Source organism: Heliangelus exortis, chromosome 18 (genome assembly GCF_036169615.1).
Source record: "Heliangelus exortis chromosome 18, bHelExo1.hap1, whole genome shotgun sequence".
Classification (NCBI taxonomy): domain Eukaryota; kingdom Metazoa; phylum Chordata; class Aves; order Apodiformes; family Trochilidae; genus Heliangelus; species Heliangelus exortis.
Window position 1 is genome coordinate 5,035,923 of NC_092439.1, and position 21,790 is coordinate 5,057,712.

At 40.7% G+C, this 21,790-nt stretch overlaps 1 long non-coding RNA gene across 3 annotated transcripts in view; it reads right to left on the minus strand.

Annotated features, from left to right (window-relative positions):
- Nucleotides 1-10,086: 10,086 nt before the first annotated feature.
- The window catches only part of LOC139804699 (uncharacterized), a 31,109-nt gene continuing 19,405 nt past the window's right edge, over nt 10,087-21,790 (minus strand). Inside the window, exons 6-10 of one of the 3 annotated variants that reach the window (XR_011729499.1) lie at nt 16,147-16,226; nt 15,845-16,029; nt 12,432-12,620; nt 10,533-10,666; nt 10,087-10,384 (exon numbers count right to left, since the gene is read on the minus strand). This is a non-coding gene — a long non-coding RNA (uncharacterized lncRNA). The remainder of the gene's footprint in view (nt 10,385-10,532; nt 10,667-12,431; nt 12,621-15,844; nt 16,030-16,146; nt 16,227-21,790) is intronic. The other 2 variants (XR_011729500.1, XR_011729501.1) reach the window with 2 other exon arrangements.

The following is a 21,790-nucleotide window of genomic DNA, read 5'->3' on the forward strand; positions in this document are numbered from 1 at the left end:
TGGGGCTGTGTGGGGCTGTGTGGGGCTGTGTGGGGCTGTTCCACCCCATGCACGCTGCATGTGCTCTCCCATGGATGCTCCCGAGGGCATCAGGGACTTCTCTGCATGGAGGTGTTGGAGCATCAGTTCCAGCTGCGTGCTCAGAACCACCCTGCTGGAGTCAGGAGGCTTGGGCACCAGCTTCAAACTGGGCAGCAGCTCAGCAGGCACTGACTGGGCCAAGCATGGCTGGGGAGCAGGGTTTGGTACCTGTCCTGGGAGGAGATTGGGGTCAGTGCTTCAGGACCTGGGTTTCTGTAGCAGCTGCACTCAAACGGGTCCTCATTCCACTACAGAATCACACAACTGTTTGCATTGGAAAAGATCTTTTAAGAGCATTGAATATAGTTATTAACCCAGCACTGCCAAGTCCACCTCCAGACCATGTCCCTCAGCACCATACCTACACATCTTTTAAATACCTCCAGGGATGGCAACTCCACCACTTCCCTGGGCAGCTTGTTCCAGTTCTTGACAACCCTTTCAGTAAAGACATTTTTTTTCTTAATATCCAGCCTAACCCTAACCCTCCCCTGGCACAATTTGAGGCCATTTCCTCTTGTTCTATCACTGGCTGCTTCAGAGACAAGACCAACCCCTTCCTCACTCTACTCTCAGGCATTTGTAGAGAGCAATGAGGTCTCCCCCTCAGCCTCCTTTTCTCCAGACTAAACAACGCCAGTTCCCTCAGCTGCTTCTTCTCCAAACCCTCCATCAGCTTCATGGCTCTCTGGGCACATTCCAGCACCTCAGGGACTCAAAACTGAGCAGAGGATTCAAGCTGTGGCCTCACTAGTGCTGAGTACAGGGAGTTGGTCACTGCCCAAGTCCTGCTGGACACACAGTTGCTGATACAAGTCAGGATGCTGTTGAACAGCTCAGATCATACATTTTATGTGTGCAGGAGCAAAGAAATGAATTCTTTCCACTGGGAAAAGTCCAGATAAGAGAATGTGCAGCTCACTTCACCAAGGTGGCTGGGTGCCAGCACTCCCACATCTCAGGGAGCAGCAGAACTGGATTTCTCTCTGAGTTACTCAGGTCAGTGTCACCTCTCTGAGAGGTTATTTATTGTAAGAAAAATCTCTTCAGGCTCAAAGCAGAGAAGCTGGTCCTTTAATGCATCAGGGAGACATTTAGCATGACAGAACCACCAGCAGCATTGCCAAAAATTGAGACTCTGCTCCAAGGATCTAACCAGAACTGCACTATGCTTACCAGTAACACTGCAAGTTTCAGGGCAAAGCTTCTCCTTTCTTAAGCCATTTTTGTTATTTGCACCCAAAATTCATGAAAGGCTTTGAAAGAGTGAAAAATTGGTAAGGGTGAAAAATTGAAGGGGAAGAAGAAAACCAGCTATAAATAAACCTCACTGGTTTCACCACGTGTATGTATAGAAGGGAGACACTTGTGTATCAGTGGGAGATGATAGGAACCTGGTGTGTTGGCACCTCAGCTTCTGCAGAGAGGTGTGAAGGTGAGGACATGTGAAAGGACCAGCAGAGCCCCACAGCACATCACTGGAAAATCCTGGTGGCCTCAAATGACAGCCCTCTCTAACAGCCCTCTGAGAGGGTTTTCTTTTTATTGTGCTATCTTTAAATGGAGTTTTCTGCTTGAGGTACTGCATAATGTTGTGGGTTTAAAAAAAAAAAATAGTTAAGGGTTAAACAGGTTCATAAACTATGATAATTCATTATTTTAATTTATGAATATATTAAAATAAATGGTCTTGGAATCAAGTGCAAACTCTTTTTCCCTTCACTGCAGAGTAATAGCCTCAGTGTTTTTACTTACAGTTTCCAGAAGCAGTAACAATTAACAGACTCTCCCATTAAGTATTTTTGGGGTGAGTATTTGGGGCTCAGCTTAAAAAGTCAGAAAACCAAACCAGACCAGTCTCTAGATTAAAAGATACCAGGGTATTTTTCTTCTCGGTTTTCAGGAAGACCAAATATTTCAAAAGCCTCTTTCTCAACACTGAAATTGGCTCATTTCAGAACCTAATTTAAGTTGTGTTTTCTGAGATTATTTTGTTGTCTCTAAATGGCTAATTCTAACAGGTGAGAACTCTGGAATAATTAAAAACCAAATAGGCAAAACAACTGCCTTTCCTTTAGGCTTTGTTTCAAAAGGAGATCACTTACATTAAAGATTTAAGAGCCTGAACACCTATTATGAATAATCTGCTTTTTATTTGGGCTCACATATACACACAGGGGGATGCATAGTGAAATTTTCTCTTGCACTTATCTTGAATATTTCAACCCTAAATGCTCCAGAGCACCCAAAAGCAAAGGCTTCCATTTTGCCTGTCTCTGATAAGAGCACAGAAAGCTTCTTCACTCCAAATGCACATCAACTACTGCACCTGGTACCACATAGAAACATTTGAGTTTTGTAGCTGTGAAAGAAAACAAACAATGCTACAATAGCCTCCTGCACCACTGAATTAATATCTTTAAAGTATTTCATTTCAGACACTAGAAACTGGAATACTGAATGGAATGCAGTTCACTTACAGGAACTTGAAAAAATCTTCATCCAAGTTGTACCAGCTTGTAAATGAAGATCCAGCAGTTGCCAAGCAATTCATTCCTTCTGACTTAGACCCAGAGATGCTGCATCTGAGGTGCAGATTCAGTTGCAACTGGAAGGCAATGTTACCCACTCACTGCTTAATCAAGGGAATTAGAGATGCTCAATCAAGGGATTAGCAATTCATTATCACCTAGACAGATAAAAATCCAGAAATCAGCTGAGTGCTTAAGAAAGATCAAGAGAACACAAGTTTGTCAACTTATTCTCATGAAATCTTTGTTACAGGTTTTGTCACCAGGTTTTTCCAAGAGCTAAAGCTTAAATATGTGCTGCTAGCCATTTTCATACAGTATAAAAAGAACTTTTGACTAAGAAAGAAATCAAAAATTATCTCAATACCTTGCTTTCAGTCCCTAAGCTTTCCTTCTCTTTTGGATCCCAAGTATGTGAAATTCTACCAAAAGCATCATATTTGTAGATGTGTCAACTGAACAGCCAAAGGTCAAGAGGCCATCAAAAACATGAGCCAGAGTAGCAGTGCTGACAATTGACCCAGTGACAAGTGAGGGACAAACACAGAGATAAGGGACAAGGTCCTTGGGCTCTCATTCCTCTGTGTCTGGAGGAGGCCAAACACAACACAAAGACCAAATGCCCTTCATTCCTGACATGGGGCACACACCAGACTGCAAACTCCAAACTCCTGTGTACACTGGGGAAGATGGAGAGTTTAACAGGTCACCAGAAACTCTTCAAGGAGTTTTAAGTGCAGTTTCTGGGATTTAATCTGACCTCCTAAATCTTGCTTCTTTTGTGATTGCTATAAACTATTTACAGAACTTGACATAACTGCAAGGACACATCCCTTCAAATATCAGAGTTGATCTGTTGCACACCACATATCTTAAGAGAGTTTTAGTGGCCTTGTGCATTAATTCCTGTGCATTAACAACAGCACTTAAATCAGACAGAAAAAAAATGAAATCAGTCAATGGTATGTTAATCTAAATTGTAGGAAAATGAGGAACTTTGAGGAAAGAATAACACAAAATAAGTTCTCAGGATATCTACTTGGCACATCCTCTGTAAGTGTTTTATTTCTCCAGATACCCAGACAGCCAAAGAGTCTCATTTCCAACTTCCATCCTCTCTGATGCACTGCTAACATATGGAAAGCAAAGCTGATCTTCAGACACAACTCTCTTATTCTCCTGTTTAACTTTTCCTTGGAAAAAAATCCTTACAGTGTTTTCAGCACCTGCCCTCTGACCATCATCACACACCTTTGGCCAAGAAGGTGGTGACAACTGAGAGTGCAGTTTTCACTGCCTTTCTGCTTTCTTCTCTTAACAAAGAACATTGCCATGGGACTTGCAGCTCAGGTATTTAGAGGTCAAAGGTTAATGAAGGAAAACAGAATCTGATAACTTCATTACAGACAATCCCAGGGCTTGCACCCTCAGTCGGTCCCTGCACTGGGTGCACCCTTGTGAAGTTGCTGTTGAGAAGTTACAGAGGCCTCTCTCTTGGTCTTAGGCTATTTTAAAATGTCCTGAGGTCATAAATATACTCACTTTGATACCTTGATACAAGATTCAAAACTCTGCTTTTTGCATTAATAAGCACCCAAAATTAAACACATCCCAGTTTGAGTGTATCAGTTCTTACTAAAAAAAAAAAAAAAAAAAAAAAAATTTGGTCCAAATCACTTGGAGATTTGTTTTTACCACTTAACTCTGTTCTACCACATGGAAATCATAATTCAGGGTGCTACTAGTCACAGCTGGAAAAAAAAATAACACAGTAGAAAGTCAAGATGACAAACATGGTGCATTAGAGAGTCTTTAGTCAAGTTTTTTAGATCACCTCACATATTTTACACTAAAAGTTCACCTGAAAGAGGGAATAGATTTGATCTGGTGTCACAGACACACATTTCTTTGCCTCTTTCTCTCACCTGTTCCACAAGTTTCCTTTCCACCAGCTTTGCTGCTCAGCAGCTAACAAATGACAGTGCAGATCTGTGCATAACCATCCAATCCTGCCATGTCAACACATTTTGGAAATCCTACCCATCCTTCAAGAAATAAGGAATGCCAAACCTAGAAAGAGATAATATAGGTATAACTCTTATGTGGATAACCACAGCCCCTCAGACTGTCACTACAGTCCCCCCTGTTACTACAGTCACATTCATTTACTTGCATTGGAAAAGGAAGAAAAGTTTTTGCTAGTTAGAGCAGAAATTCTCTGTAGCTCTTGGTTAATTAATACCAATTTAATAAATTGTTGTTAAAGAGGTAGTGAATACCCTCTGAATATGGTGACAGCAGCCCAGAAAAAAATGTACATGAAAAAGGAGAAAGGTGCATAAGAATTTGGTTTTATAATGAAGGTCATGATGCACTGGAAGGGAGAGAACCTTTCCCTAATCCTACTGCAGAAACCCTGTGTGATCCCAGGTCAGCCAGATAACCTCCAAATCACAAATCACTATTTTGAGTCCCTTCTGGAAAAACAAATAAACCACATTTCACTCATGGCTCCATCTCCTCCCTCAGCTGACAGCATTAAAAAGCATCTCTATTGCCTACCAAATAAAGACACTCCTGGAAGCTCTGAACAACCTGGAAACACAATAATACACAAATACACAATACACAAACTTTAATACACAAACTTCCTTGATTCATTGAAGCCAATAAGTATTTAATTCTTACTTTAATAGGCAGACTCGCAGACTCCCTCTGTTCACTATAACAGAAGCAGCCAGCTCTCTGGGTGCCTTTCTTTGCAAACTGTCCTTCTCCTCTGTTGCAGACTGTTTCTTCTCCTCAAGGCATTCCCTCTCCAAAACATGACCCAGTTTGAGAAGAAGGGCTGAGGAATAACCCCTTCTCTTTTTTCTTGACCCTGGCACCTGGGTCAATGCCCTGTTCCCTTGGCTGCCCTGTGGAGGACAAACCCATTTGGATTTGGCTCCCACTCAAGTGCAGTTGTTTGGCTTCCTAACCCCAGTACAAGATGCTCCTTGTTCTTGGTGTAAAAGAAGAAGATAGAAAAGACTCCAGAGAAATCACTGGAGCAGCAGGGTAGAAGGGAAGTGTTGATGGGACATAAAAGGCCATCAGAAAAATGGTTGCAGTAGCCAACAGGGAGGTCCAAAATCATAGATGATAGAAAGCACTGATGAAAAAAAAAAAAAAAAAAAAAAGACAAACACTGCACACAGCTTCCTAAGAAAGAATCAACACAATTTTGCAGTATTGTTTACTATATTAATTTAAAATGTGTTCTGTTCTATTTTCGTGCTAGAGCAGAGAGTCTTTGCCAAATCTCTGCTTTCCATGGGGCTGTCTGCTGGTTGGGCCAGTCTATTGTTCACTCAGATATTTGGGTTACCCAGAGCCAGTGAAGAGACCCAGAAATGGCCCTTTTTGCAATTAAAGAAGAAATACAAAAGCTGCTGTTGATTAGTTCACATTCTGACTGTGCATTTTTTTTTTACCCAGCTTGATCTTTTGAATGTTCTCATCATGATTCATCCAGAAAAATAGCTACTTAACATACAAGGGCATGTTGGAGCAGGCAGAAATGTTTCAGGGAAACACAGATTTAGCCAGAGGATTTAAATATCCACATACAGCAAATTATCTGGCTTTCTCTGCATGAAAAAAATACTTCTACAGGCTAGGATTTTCAACAAGAGTCAAAGGGAGGAAGACACCCAGATCCCACCAAATTTTTTCAACAAGTTTTTTTAAATCCCACCCTGGTCCATGACTCTCAGGCTAGACTAATGGATCAGATCCAAACATGCACAAGGGAGCAGGGCCACAATGTGGCATCAGAGAAAATTAGGGAAAGAAAACACCAGATGAAGTCATCAGGTTTATTCTCCTGCTCGAGGCAGGATCATCTGTACCTCTATCACTTGTGACAGATGTTTGCCTAACATGTTTTTAAAGGCCTCCAGAGACAGAAACTCCAATATTTTATTATTCTCTCTGCAAGAAAGCTTTTGCCTATTGTTTAACCTACATCCTTCTTCCTGTAGTGTAAGACCAAAACTTCCTATCAAATAAAATACAGACTTTTAGGAAAGACTATTTATGTCCTTTTTACAGCTTAATTCTACCTTGTGCACACTTGAGGATTATTGCCCAAAATCTTCCCTTCTAAAAGCTAAATCATGTAACTTGATTAGCTCTTACCTCCTTGGTCATACCCAAGACCACTAATTATGCTCAATGCTCTACTTTGGGCTCTTCCCAATGGCTCCAATTCCTCTGGAACTGCAACACCAGAGAAGTCCAGCTGAGGTTTTCCCAATGCTGAGAATAGCAGAAAGATTACTGTATATTTCAGGCAGGCTACATTCTTCCTCATGCACTGTGGTATTCAGCATTGCACTCTGTTTTTTCACAAGAGCCTGACTTTGTTGACTCATTCAACTCCCAGAAGAAAATCTTTCACAATTTACTGAGTTCCCTCCCTCCTTTTTATGTCCCACTTTTTCCAGTTGTCCACCTCAAAAAGCAATTTTTCTTTTATAGGACCTCATACTCCAGATCCCAATTAGCAACTTCCATTTGATTGATTATTTAAAGCAGATTTAGTTCCTATCTAGCTTGCTCACCTGCCAGTGTGAAGCTGTTGAAGAGACAAGTCAGCAATTACAGAAATGAACCCCTAGGTTTCCTTCCAGCCTGTGTAATTTGTTTTAAAAAACCAAACCAAACAAAACCACTAGAGCATAACAATAACCTTAAATAGACTGCATGAAACATCATCCACCCTCCCTCCTTCATTATGAGCTTGATTGGCTCTGAAGGTTTCAGAGGTCACGTCAACTACTGGGGAAATTAGCAGGATGCTAAACAGATGTAGTTCTGATTCTTAATTTGTAAACCTGCTTATCAGCTGTAAACACAGAAACTGAGTTTTAGGTGAAAAAAAAACCATTGCAATGAAATTCTCCTGCTCAGAGATATGTTTTCAGCACATGCTATGTTTAAGACAGCCATTCATAGCACCAGTAACTGACTGGTTTCTTATGGCTGCAAGGGTTGCTCTGACATCAGCTGTTGCTATGCTCAACAGTTCTGGTTACCAGAACAGAGCACTTGAGTTTCTTTATGTATTTCCTAGTGTATACAGGAATTAAACTGAGTTGGATAGGTTGGGTTGGAAGGGACCTTAAGGATCATTTAGTTATAACACCCCTACCATGGGGAGGGACACCTCCCGCTAGATCACTCAAAGCCCCATCCAGCCTGGCCTTGATGCCACCAATGTATATCTGGCCTGCTTTCTAAATGCACCACATCCCCAAAACCTACTCTAAAAGAATAAAAATGTTATAAAATTTAGGCACTTTTTATTTGTCCTCTAACTGTTTTTCAGTAAAGTCCAAAGAAGGAATATTCCACTTCTTGTGGTTCTATTTTTGATCCAGATGTGCAGAGCCCTAAGTTTTTTATATGTTCCTCTTCTTGCATTTATTTTTCTTTGTTCCAAGACATAGATTGCAGGAATTTGCTGCTGTCTTGTTCCAGGTTATTCTGAGCAGATTCATGATAACTTAGTAAATGTACAAACTTCTGATCTGGACAATTTTTAAAGTTGTTTTATTATTATTATTATTTGCCACCAGGAGGTGCAAATGATCTTCCCCTCAGCACCACTCTGGTCTTCATTATAATGACCACCTATATTGCAAGACTGAACTGGCTTTCTTTATTCTTTTACCCAGTATTTTTTTCCTATCAGCCTTTAAACAGCTTGGCCAAGCTGGAGGAGAGCTGAATGCTGGACAGAAACCGTGCATGGATGCTGGGAGAAGAGAGGAGCAAATTCCCAGAAGATATTAACAGGAACCACTTGTAACAGCACAGATAAAACTAGAAAATACTCAGAAAAAGACTGTGCTGAGGAAAAAAAAAATCAAATATTTAAAGAAGTTGGTGACCACAATGATGGGTACAGTTTAAAAACCAGAAGAGAAAACAATAGAGTGCAATTGGCTCTTCTCATAACAAACAGCATGTTTCTAATCACCAGCATCAGAGTCAAGCTAAACATTTCAAACCACACCAGCAAAGACAATAAAACTGTACACGTTGATGTGTCCTGCTCAGCAGACCATATTATTGCTTCATGCCTGCCTCCTCCATTGTCTCACCAACTGTCTTACTTGTTACCAGCTCTTTTTGCTTGTTTGCAACTTGCATTTTAAGCACTGCACTTTCAAAATCACACAGTAACTTACATTTAGATAACTTTAGATTTCCCAAAGGATTTGGTTCCCACCAGAGATCTTGGTGAAACAAAAAATTATTCTGGAGTGCTTAACACCAAACTGCTCCCTCTGGAATATCCTTTGGGGAAATACTAATTGAAAACTCTGTACCTAACAACTTTCTTAAAGAAGAGACAGTTTAGTGATTTCATGGTATTCCCACAGCACTTGTCTTTTCTTCAATCTACAGCTGGAGAGAAGCATGATGAACACTGCTGGCTGGCTCTGCCATGCCTGCCTGGTTTTCTCATTAAGAAAAAAAAATAAGTAGAGCAGCTGTTAATCTCAGATGAATTACAAAATTGCTCCTGTCTGACACAGGCTGGAGGTCTGTCTGCAAAAGCTACTTATTTATATGACATTTACATGTTGCAGTATTTGCTATTTTTGCTTTTAGTGTGTAGAGAGAATGGTCAGGGAATTCTGATAGATGGATGGCAAAGAGTTCCATCTTGCTGGGTTTCATTAGTGAGGGCCATAAAACCAGCAGTGAGTGAAAATGGTCAGATTGAAAATGTATCAGGGGCTACCATATTTTCAGTGTTCAATCCAATGCCTTTCACTGAAGCCAGGGAGGAGGACTCTGGAGTTGAGTCAGAAATGATCCCTGGCTCTTCCCCAAACTCCCTGTGTGATCTTGTCTAAGTGAGTTTATTCATCCCTACCTCAACCCTCTGTCTAGCTGGAGAACACAGCCTAAATCTTGGCAAAACAAAAGTCCTGAGCTTAGGTAGGATTAATCAGCTACACAAATTCAAAATAGGGAGTGATTAGCCAGGGTTAGACCTGTTAGTTTTCATAACAGGTCTTGGAGGTTGTAATGTATCACCAGGTGAGCACGAATCAATCATGTAATCTGTTATCAAAAAAGCAAACACCTCATGGGGATGCAAACATGAACAGAGAGCCTGCAAGTGACACAGGAGTCCTTCACCTGCTGGCAGTGCCCCATGGAGAACAGAATTCTCTTCTCTTGCATTTTAGGGCAGACAGACGATGAGGAAAAGAAGAGAGGGAGACCAGAAGCCCAGGGTGGCTGAGACACATGAAGAGCCTGACTTAATTGCTGTCATCTAGCCAAAAAGAAAAAGCAGATCAAGGAAGGGAGGATTCAAATAACAGTGTTCAAGGCTGCTGCAAGACAGAGTCAATAATCTCTTTTCCAATACCTGTGGTGGCTAGGAAAAGAAATCAAGAGCCTAAAATGCAACCGGAGAAATTTATGTTAAACATGATGGAAAAAAGTTCTCTAACAGGAAAGGTAGTAAAGCCCTAGAATAAATTGCCCTGGGAAGCTGTGGAGTGTCCATCCTTGGAGGCTTTCAAGAACAAGTCAGACAAACATCTTTCAGGAATAACATGGGGAAAGTTAATCTTGCCTGGAGGCAGGATGATAAACTCTGATCTTTCGAAATACATTCAGGCTGTGGTTCCCTGATAATATCCACGCAGATGCTGTGTGTTTGTACATCACCTTGCCCATCAGAGCCCTTTTCTTTCTTCCTGAAAGACAAACAGTAATTAGTAACTATAACTACTTTTATAAACATTGTATTTCAAAACACACAGCTTTATGCCAAGTACATATCATCCAGATTATAACTTCCATGTACAACAAAAATATGTTCAGCAGTTTCTCCACTGAACTCACCATCTTTCAGACACAACTGTTTATTTTTCAGTGCCACAGCTACAAAATCCTTTCACACAGCATTCAGTGAGGGTGGGAAGGGAGATCACCACTGCTTTGCAGATAAGGACTTCACTTGCAGGTGCTCTCCTGTGCTGTAGAAAGGAAAAAGAAAAAAAAAAGAGAGGGGAAAAAAAAAAAACAACCGAAAAACCCCCACCAAAATAAGCCCATTATCTATTCTGCTTCTTAATAACAGAACAAAAAAACAAAAAAAAAACCCAAAAAAAAAAAGAAAAAAAAGAAAATATATATCTTTTTTGTCTGAACCTCAATTAATCTGAAAATAGTACAACTATGAATTGACTTGGCTGTTGTCTCATGTGAGATTTATCATTAAAGAATGAAAGAAAAACAGTTAATTCCTAATAATATATATACACATTTCAACTACTCAGATCATTATTTAGACTCATCAGAACTGATCACTTCACAAATCACTGCCAGAAGAAGTCTCCTCTGTTGTCAGTATTTGCTCTCTTTCCAGTCCAACTGCACGTGCATGTAGAGACAACCTCCTAAAAATGACACCAGAATTATTCAATAAAACAGCAGAGTAGTCATGTGGCTAACAGGAATGTTCTATGGCCATACAACTCTCCTCTTGCAGGTATTGCTGGCAGTTTCTATTTAGTTCAGTGCTTCATTATTAAATTGACACCAAAGCCCCACGAGAAAAAAATAAAACTTAACCAATGGTTCATTTGTTGTAGCCTCAGGTAGAGCTTTATGCCTGGTAGCAAAGGACTTGATTCACTTCAGTTCTCCTCTTATCATTCTGTATTTCATGGCAATGTCTGCCCAGTTCAGACCTGAGTCTCCAGGTCACCCTCAGGAGAAGGTGGATATTGCACTGGAAGGGACATCCAGAGGATGGGCTGTTGGGCACAGGGGGAAAGTGTCACTCCCAGCCCAATCCCTCATTTTGGGGAGCTGCATTTCAGGAAAGAAGAGAAGGTATTGGAACTGGGGGAAAGTTGGATGAAAATCAGGAGGTAACTCAGGCTGCCTTGCCTGTAGAGGAGAGTGCAGAGGTAGACACAATACTAAATTCAAGGATGCTGCAGGAAGGAAGGGAAATCTATTCTCAAGATGTGCAATGAATGAAAGTAATGGGGGTTACATTTCACCACAGGAGACTTGAGAATTAAGAAAACTACAAAAAAACCCACTCATGTTTAGAATTGTAGAAATCAAGAATAAATTATTTGGAGAGACTCCAGTGTGTTCATCATTGCAGATGTCGAAGAATAAGCAGGAAAACATCTGGGAGGACCCTCATACATATGGGCTGTCTGGAGTTGTGCTGTGGGAGAAATTACAGGGCCTGTCATGGTCTCATTTAGCTCTACATTTCTGTGCCATTCAGCAGTGAAACAAACAAAAAGTAATAGACAAGAACTCAAAAGTTACAGTTTTATAAATCTCAAGCTAAGGGTGATAAGATTCACTTTTTTTTTTTTTTTTAACACTAAGATGTAGTCATCTTTTATAGTGCACGTTTAGGCACCACAAGGAAAGAAAAAGGAAGAAGCAAAGAACAATAGGACATTTCTCTGTAGGACAGTGAAGAGTTAGACACCACAAAAATCCTACAGAAGAATAAAAAGCCTGCATATGAGCATCCCAGATTCCTGGTGACAATCCTGACAATTTGACTACCCTTGGAATACCTCAGCTCTCCTCTAGAACTATCTCCTACAGGGATGGGTCTGGCTTGCCTCAGCTCCACCAGTGTTTTGCAGTGTTTGGCTGTAAGCCAGAGGGAGTCTTGCTGAGGGCAATCAGTTCTTTGAGAGGTGAGCTAAACCAGTTAGTACTGGGCTGCAAAGGGAAGGTATCAGCAATCTCCTTCAGTACCTTTTAGGACAAACACAGCTGGAAAAGGTGTCTGAAGGCATCTTTCCTTCCTGATATGAATTCTTCAAGCACGGGGGCATTACTGGATTCCTGAGGTCTTCACACTAGGGACAGAGTCCTGGCCAGGAATCAGGTCTCCACCCAGACCACAGGCAGCAGAAGCAATGATTTCTCATTTTTTTCCATGAACTATCTTGGGAAAGAAAGAAGACACACACAGAAAGAAAAAAAAAAAAAAATATGTATATACCTGGCAACAAAACCTAGGCAAGAAAGCAGTCCTGAAAGACAGGAGACACAAGGAGTGAGCAAGACAGACAAGAAGAGCAACCTGAGGGAGGTAAGACAGTAAGGTAAGGCAAAGTGGGAAGTCAATGGGAAGACAAACAATGTGTTTTTACTAAAGCTGTTAATTCACTCCTCACATCTCCCACTCAAGTCATCCATCACAACATGAACTAAATAGAGCTCAGAGTGCAGCTGCCTGCCTGCCTGCCACTGTAAATGAACCTTCTGTAGCCCAGCAAGCTGGTGTCCTGAGAGGAAAAAAACCTCAGCTGCAAAAATAAACAAATCAGGTACCACAACCCTCCTCCCCACATTTTTTTTTTCCCCAAAGAATGTGAGCTACTAAGTTTTAACCCCTTCTTGCTTGTTAACTAAGCTCAGTATTTTTTCTTTGCTTAAAGCACACAAACCCAATACCATCCTGAAGCATTTAAGTGGTCAATCTGTGTTTTACTGAAGAGCACAAAGCTTTACTGAGCACCAAAACTGGGGGGGATATAAAATTTTTCCTCCACATCAGAGAGAGTATGAGGAAAGCTCCAACTCCTACTGCCAGATCTGCCATAAAAACATGGAACTGAGATGTGGTCAGCCTCAGAAAGACATGGGCTTTAGTCCCTCCTGTACTGCTCTCAGGACACTGCAGTTGTGACTTCCTGGATTCTGCTGCAACAAAGTGATCAGAGAATTCTTTGTGGTGTGTGGGAGACATGGAAAAAAAATCCTTGATGGGAGACACAGATATTATGTATTGTTTGTGGGTTCACAGATTCAGGTGACCAAGCACTGGGATCTACCAGAGATCTCAGTTTTATGCTTGTGGATAGAATGGAGGAGCTAAGGGATGGTTGCCTTGTAGAAAATTTTGGCTTGGCACTTTGATTTTCAAACAGGACACAACAGAAAAAGGATTTCCTTCTTCTCTCATAAATCATTGAACACCATGGAAGAACAGTACAGTTCCTCATACATGACCCCATGGCAAGAACAGTAGAGAAATACAGAAATACACAGCTCTGCCTGCTGCTCCAGAAAGGGAGGTTGCAGTATGTCTGGGCAGCCTGAAAAGGAAGCAGCATGACAGCTTCCCACATGCTTAAGGAAACAACAAAACAGCAGGAAAATGGAAGAAAAATAGAGTGACACTGCTAGGTGTCTGTTAGGTCACAGAGCTCGACCAGGTGCTCTCTGTAATCTTCATGAGCAACCCTTGTTTCCAGGTAAGGGACTACTGCCTACCAGCAAGCCCAGATGTTGTTTGAGTAGGCAACAACCATGCAGAATGTGATGAATAAACTTTGGTTTATGACTTGGAATGACATTTAAACTCAATGGTTTCTAATAAGAAAGGGTGGATCATATCTAGGTTCTATTTTGTACAACCTGGGCGCACTCTGTAAAACTCTTCTTTTTTAATTTAAAATTATTTAAGCATTAGGGTAGCTTTTAGGAATCTTTAGACAACAGCCTGAATAAAATTTAACAAATGCTGAATTAATCATGGACCTTCTTTAGCCCAGCAAGTGTTACAGTACAGGAAAATTACAATTTCTGGATTTCTCTGAGGCCATACAAGTACCCATTCTAAGGGTGCTGCACAAACCATTACTTTAGAAGTTTCAAAGTTGAAATATTATGGAATACTTTTCTTACTTCTGGGAATCTGGGAAGGGGCTGTTAGCAAAGAGCATCCTGGATTATTAATCCAAATTAACCTGCAAACTCCAGTAACTTTCCTGGGGCTAACCTAGGAGCAGGCCTTTCCATTCCTGTTATGTCACACAGCTTGCTTTGGCCAGTCTCACTTCCAATGCCTTAATCAGAAATTGGCTTTTCCTGCTGTGTTTTTGTTTGTTTTGCTTTTCCTGCAGGTGATTAGAGTATCTGTGTAACTGCTTGCATTATGGATTTAAAAAATCACCTGCAGGTGGGCTGAAGTAATCACATTCTGCTGAATGTTTATTAAAGCAGTAATTGCTTTCATTTCCCAAAATACATAGCTCACACATTACCTACTGTATTAAGTTCTGTGAAAATAAGAAAGAAGTGCAGTCACGAAGCTCTGCAGGCAGGGCAGGCCTTGGTTAGATTTTCCTTCAAATCCACATGGTAATTTTAAATGGCAACAATTTGTTATTTCAGGGAACTTGTACCACTGAGTAACTCTAAGAACTTTAAATAACCTTTGCCAGAACTTAACAAATAGATGTAGCATTTGGGGTGCTCGAGAAGCTGCATTTATACAAATGCTCCATTCTTCTGATTAGAGACTGACCCTAGACAGGAACCAGCATCGAGCCATGAACTTGCTGTGTTCAGGGAAAACACTCAGCATTTTCCTCAGTGAGACCTTTTGTGCTTTCTCTATAATACATGGATCAAAGAACTTCAGGAGATAATGCCTCCTTCTGCATCTTGAAGTAAACTTTTCTGACTGATGAAACCTGCCCAGAGCTCTGTAGTGCCTGCATTTCATTTCCCTCTGTCTGAGTGACCCTGTATCTCAAATAGCCTCTTTTATAATTATTTTTTTTACTTGCTGCAGCCCAATGCCCTCCCTGTCATAGATGTTATCTGCCTTACAGAAAAATGCCTTGAGTGCATGTAGACCTATACCCCCACAAAATTCTACATGATTAGAACAAATATGTCATGTTGTCCAGCCTTGAGCAATCAGAATATAGCTGCATTCAACCTGCCAGCTCCTAAATGGAGTCTGCTCTGTTCCCCTTGTCTGCCTCTGCCCCTCATAAAGCTGACTGATGGGGTTCTGCATGCTGAGCTCCTTTGTTCAACCAGTGGCAATGTGATTGCCAATGCCTGTGTTTGGTTTTGACAATGCAACAAACAGGGTCATTGTGATTTTGTATTGTGCCACGGCTGACTGAGCTTGCTCACATGGGAGGTAACACACAGCAAGTGAAAAAAAGAACCTCTTCAGAATAACATGACTGAGCAGGAATCAGCTGAACTGGGCACGTGGACATATGTCTTCTAATGAGAAAATCAGCCAGTTCTTGGGAATCACTTCTGACACTTTGCAAATGCAGCAAAATCCTTGAGCCTGTGCAGCTCACTGCTGTCCCCATCACAGGAGAAACCAGGAATGGAAAAATGACAGACACCTGCATCACCTGTTCTTATGTCTTGCCAAGCTGAGTGGAGTGTGTCTTCGTCCTCCCATCACACCAAGAGGGAAACAGGTATTCACAGAACAGTCTTCTGGAGCTGGTATGTAAAGGACACCACCAGTTTTACAAGCTCCAGCTTTGCTCTTCAGCTGCCAGCTCTTGTTTCAGAACTTCTTCCTCTAGAAAAAAAAAAAAAAATTAAATCATTAGTTCCTTTTTCTCTGTGTGACTACCATTTTTTCATTAGCTTACCTGTTACTAAAACTCCAATAATAACTAAATTCTAGTAGAATTACCTTGGAACAGATTTTTCAGAACATTTAAATCACTGGGGCACTCATGGGTCATTATGACAGGTACAGTAGAAATATCCCTCCTAGAAAATGGAGGAAGAGAGAAAGAGAGTTGCTGAGAGCCAAGAATTTCTTTGTATCCTTTAACTAAAAAATGCTTTAGAATAATAATAGCTTTGAGCAGATAGAAACACACCAGCTCTTGGCTTAAAAATATCCACCTCCTCCAGAGAATTGCTCCTCTGGTGCCTGAAATACAACTTAAAGGTAGTTACAATGAAGAAAGTGATGGGAAGAACAAATACTTTGATATATAAGCTAAATGGCATCTTTGGATGGCAGCTTTAGAAACTGAGTTGTAAATGTCTGAAGCAAAGCGTGTTCACTGTAGAGTCCTCAAAACACAGGGTGGTTATGGTCAGGGAATACCTGCAATTTCCATTATAAAAACCCCTCAGTCTCAGCTCAGGGTGAGCTGTAAGGGGAAAGGAAAGCATTTTGGTCAACAGAGAATCAAGTGATCACCTTCCTTTGCTTTGGGTGTTACTGTACTATTTAGAGAGTTCTTATATCCAGATAATCACAATGGAGTTGCCATATATTTCTTGCCACTGAGGGGTCTTTCTCTAAAGAAGACCTCATCCACCAGCTACCAGAGAGGGCTGGATCCTCAGCTTTGGAAAGTCCTGCTTTGGACCCCCTTCTTGTCAGTCGAGGAGGACCCATCCCTAACCCCATGATCCCAGCTCACCTGAAGCTGCCATTCACAATATCCTCGATCGCAGCTGGTTTCAAAATTACTCAAAATTAAATTAAACTGTAAAGCTTGGATAAAAGATTATGATTTGAATTGCCAAATTAGTCATCTTAATGAGCCAATTAAGTTCCTTGCTAGTGCAAATTCTTGAAGAGCCAAGAACTGCTGTTTCCCTAAATAGGCTTAGGAGGAATTGGAACCAACCTCAGGTTTGGGATGTGAACGTGGCAGGCAAGGCATTGCCATCATTATTCTTAAAACACAGTCTGTACATAGGGAGCTAACCAAGGCATTTTCTCCCAGATGAAATAACCAATGTTTGGTTTGGAATCAATTTCACAATGGGCCTGTGAATGCAGACCATACCTCGATGCCAACACATATCACAAATTCATCTCTGTATGCTATTAGAAGAGCAGAGTATAATTTTACATAAAAGATGTCTACATCTGGTACTGTTCACAGGCTCCTTCCCTTTTTCCCATTCAAAATAAAAATAGCAACATAGGGAGAAGTTGGGAAGCTTTCAAGAACTGCTGTGAATTACATGAGAAGGAAAGTTTCAGTGAGTCTGGAGATTTGCCATGGGCATTTGTACACCGATTCCAGCAAATTTGTCCTGGTGGCACAGCAATTTGCCAACAAGCTGTGTGCATCAACTGAGAGCCTGCTTTGTTTTTAAGAACAGCCTTATGGCTTCTTTTATACCCAGTGAGGACAAAACCTCCTTGGGACAACTTGGAGATGCCCTCTGAGGGGTTTAATGAGCCCTGTGCTTCCCAAAATTCCTCCTAGGAGAGGAACAGGTGTAGGACACACCTTGAAGAGAAAGATCATTGTAAAAAACAGCTTTAATGTCTGCTTCTTGATAAGTTTGCAAGAATTGTCTTCTGTCTGGGAGAGTGTAAAGGGATAAAGTTATGAACAAGACAAAAATAAACAGCCACTTACTTGATATATATTAATGTGCACAGATATCAGGGAAGTATTGTGGCTTAGCCAGACTATTAATCCAAACTTTCTATTCTGTTTACAAAAGGAGGACTCTTCCCTGCCTCCAAATAAAATGGATTGCTTCTGCCTGTATTTCCTTCAAAGTGCTATAATTTTTCTGAAGGCCACTGGTGTGACAACAGCATTCCACATCTGTGTTCAGCAGTGAAAAAAATTAAAAGGAAAATCTCAGCCCAATATTAAAACAAACCAAATGCATATCAGTATTCACCAAATGCTATATTCTTCTATTTAGTTCTAGTATTTCTTCAGCTTCCTTTAGCTCACAAGGCCATGCAGATTAAGTAATTTGACCAGCTTTTCAACCAACATTTCCTGATGCCATAAATGCTTCCCATGAATGCAGATGCTCCTTGCCCCTTCCCCAGCACACTGGTGTAATTATCCAGTGGGGTTTGTTAGAATTCCCTCCACACTTTTTCACTTTGAGAAATTTTATGGATTGCTCCACAGTGAAGTCATCAAAAATAAAAAATAAACCCCAGAAAATTCATGTTTCAATACTTCTTAATGGAAACAAAACTACTGTGGTTTATACTAGCAAATACGATACAGCAAAAACAAAACATAAGGTACCTCCTACTATAATTTTTTTTCATTTGAGTTACTCCTGATTTACATTGTACCATGTGGTCAATATGAAAATCTGCCTCAACCAATCTGAAACTCCTTCAAACTTTCTGTTTTCAAAATCAGCTAGAAACAAACAAACAAACAAACAAACAACTTCCTTAAAAGTATCTGGAAGCACTGCAGTACTTAGTGCTGGCTGGGCACAAAGCCAAAGAGCAAGCTTTACTCCCATTTTTTTTTCATGTCTCAAAGTGATATTAGTTTTTCCTAACCAGCAATTTTACCACTGGAGAGCTCTCTAGAAATAGTCCCCAGGTTCAGCCAGCACAAGGTTCAGGGTTGCCTGGTCCAGCAGCTGAGTTTTGCAGGAGCATATGTTCATCAGAAGCCATCCATTTATGTAGTTTGCTGTCAGCAGGAGAAAAAAAAAATAAAGTAAAAGCCAGTGTGAGAGTAGGACAAAAATATCCATAGCATAATAACATATGCAAGCTGTGTTCCTCTATTCACCCTGTTGAGTGGGGGGAGGTCCTTCCTAGTGACAACACAGCTTTTCAGAAATCTGAATTTGACCTACAGAGTCAGAGAAAATGGCCACTCACCAGCATTTTTATCTGCATGCAGGGACAGATTTCAGCTAAAATATCCTTGACTTCAGGGACCTATGCTCACAGGCATGCACTAAGAATGTGACCCAATGTTTATTTGTTTTTCAGGCCACAGAAGTAGCACCACACAATCTACCAATGTATTTTAGTAAAGCTGACCAATGGAGACTCCCTGTGCTTCAATGCACATATTTTCATGTTTCCCACAGACCTGCTACTTTTTTAGGCTCTCTCTAAACCAAAACTGCATCTGACTTCCAAACATCTCCTGACTTAGGTTTGTTCCCATTACTTCATTTTTTCTTTTGCACATACATCAACTAATATTAAACAATTAGGACAACCAAGGCACAAGAGTTTTGCTCACAGGTTATTAAATGATCATTAATCTTTTCCTCTCATTTTCAAGTTCTCCAAATAGCAATGGGGTTGGCTTCATGCTGGGCATTACACAATGAGAAATACAGCTGTGAAAGCTGGAAAGGAGAAGATGGGGGAAGTGGTAACCAAGATGGTGCAGCAAATGAACAGAAATATTTGTATAATATCATGGCAGCCTCCTGAAAGTCAAATCTCTGCAACTTGCCAGAGCAAACAGATGGTTACACAGCGTGCAAGGAATATATTTCTTTTACACAAATTCAGCTGAAGGGATAAAAAATAATGAGCTCATAGTTAAAGAACAGATGATGAATGAAAGGTAAACAATGAACAGGAAAATGGGATTAGTCATCTTCCACTTATTTCACTGGGCCTCACATTTTTATTGCCTAAATTGGTGATAAAACTACCTCTAACTATAGGTGAAAGAGTCTTGAATCAATTCTGTGTGCCTGCTAATGTTGTGGCAAGCTTCTAGCTGCACCTGTCAGCATGTGAGCACTTAAGCAGAATTAGCTCAGTTTGTCAGAAATAAAACTATGGGTTTGAACATGGGGTACGTCCAAAGAAAACCTATAATATTTCATACCCCTTTCCTGTCTTTCTCTTCATTTGTTTATATGACACTGCTGCAAGCTGCTGAACAGGAATAGCTGCATTTTAATGATGGTTGTGCTAAACTCATCAACATAGATGGGGGAATTTAGGGTGAGAGAAAGCAAGGGAGAGGGCAAATGTTAAGGAAAGAAAGAGCAAGAGGGCTTAAAGACCACAAACGAGAAGGAATTCTTGACTCCACTGCAGATTATGGAAGTTTAATGATTTATTTCAGCAGGATCAGTCTGGTAATTGTGGATCTTGTGCAACAAATTTCAGATAATGTCAGGCACCATCAGTCCACATACAATTAATGAACAGCATTTGCTTGAAATTGTCTTTGTATTTGAAATTCATTAGTTTGGACTAAAATAGAGAGGCAAGGAGTCCATCTGTACAGAGCTGACCCTACCACTGCTGACCTAACTTTGGTTGAAGAATACAGCCTCATGCCTCACAGGAGGTGCAGTCTGCTGCTGTAGTGAAGCCTTGCCTCTGATGTTTTTACTGATTTCTAATCTCATCAGCTTCTCTCTGCCATCCAAAAGTATCTCCAGAGTTTAAACTGGCTGATATATTCTTCCCTGTGTGCTTCGTACACATTTCTGTCAATTGCTGTTCCTGTGAGAGTGGCTGCTCCCCAGGAACAGAGAAGTTGATTTCTGTATGCAATTAAAAGAAAGAGAGAGCAAGAAAAAAAATCCAGCTGAGTTCCTGGCTCATCTGACACTGTTGTTAAAAACTCAGAGAGGATGGAGTACAAAACTGTGGTCTGAAAACGGTTAATCAGGAATTAGACAATACAATAGTCACCTTGCTTTAAAAGGAATTTCTCCTAAGGGTTAATTACTGAGCCAGAAAAAGACTAACAAAACAAAACAAAAAAACCATGTGTAAGGCATCAAGCTTAAATTTTCAACATGAGCAACACTAATAGACCTTTTCTATACCCAGGCACAACCCCTGTAATTCTACAAATTAGACTGAGCCCCTGGCAAGTATGTGCCTGCAGCTGCTACACAGATGTGCAGAGAGAAGATAAAGCAGATTCTTCCAAATAAAACTGGATGGTTCTGAGGCTAATAAAATTACCACTGATCCAGTGTTAACTGACGACTGTCCTTATAAAAAAAATATATATTTCATCTTACAGCAAAACACATTCAAAGTTGAAAAGTATCCTCCCATGGATGGGCAACAAATTTAATTCTCACTTCAGAGTGACTCCCAGCCTGTAAATATTTATTTATTGTTAAACCACTCTCTTGGAGAACAAAGTTGTCCTTGGTGTTTGTTTGGGAGTAAGAGCCCTTCCTGAGGAAGCTGGTCAGTATTGTCAAGACAAACAAATGTACACAGTCTCCTGCAAGTATTTACCACCATTTAAAAACAAACTTATTGTTTACTTGTGAAAGATGAAGGAATAGCTCCAGACCACTTGTATGGTTGGCTGAGGGTCAAGATCAGCTAAGAACCATGTTATATCTACTGCTTTCCTGCTTTGCTGCCACGTGACTGCATTCTTATCTTATTCTTATCTTATTCCACATTCATGCACAGAGGAGATTGGATTCTGCAACAAGCTGAGAAGCAGAGCTTGGAAAAACGGGGTAACCAAACTCCACAACAACTGAGGGCATACCCCCCCTCTCAGAGATGGTTAGACAACTAAATCAACTTCCTAAAATCTGGTCCTGAGGTCTTACTTTTTGGCACT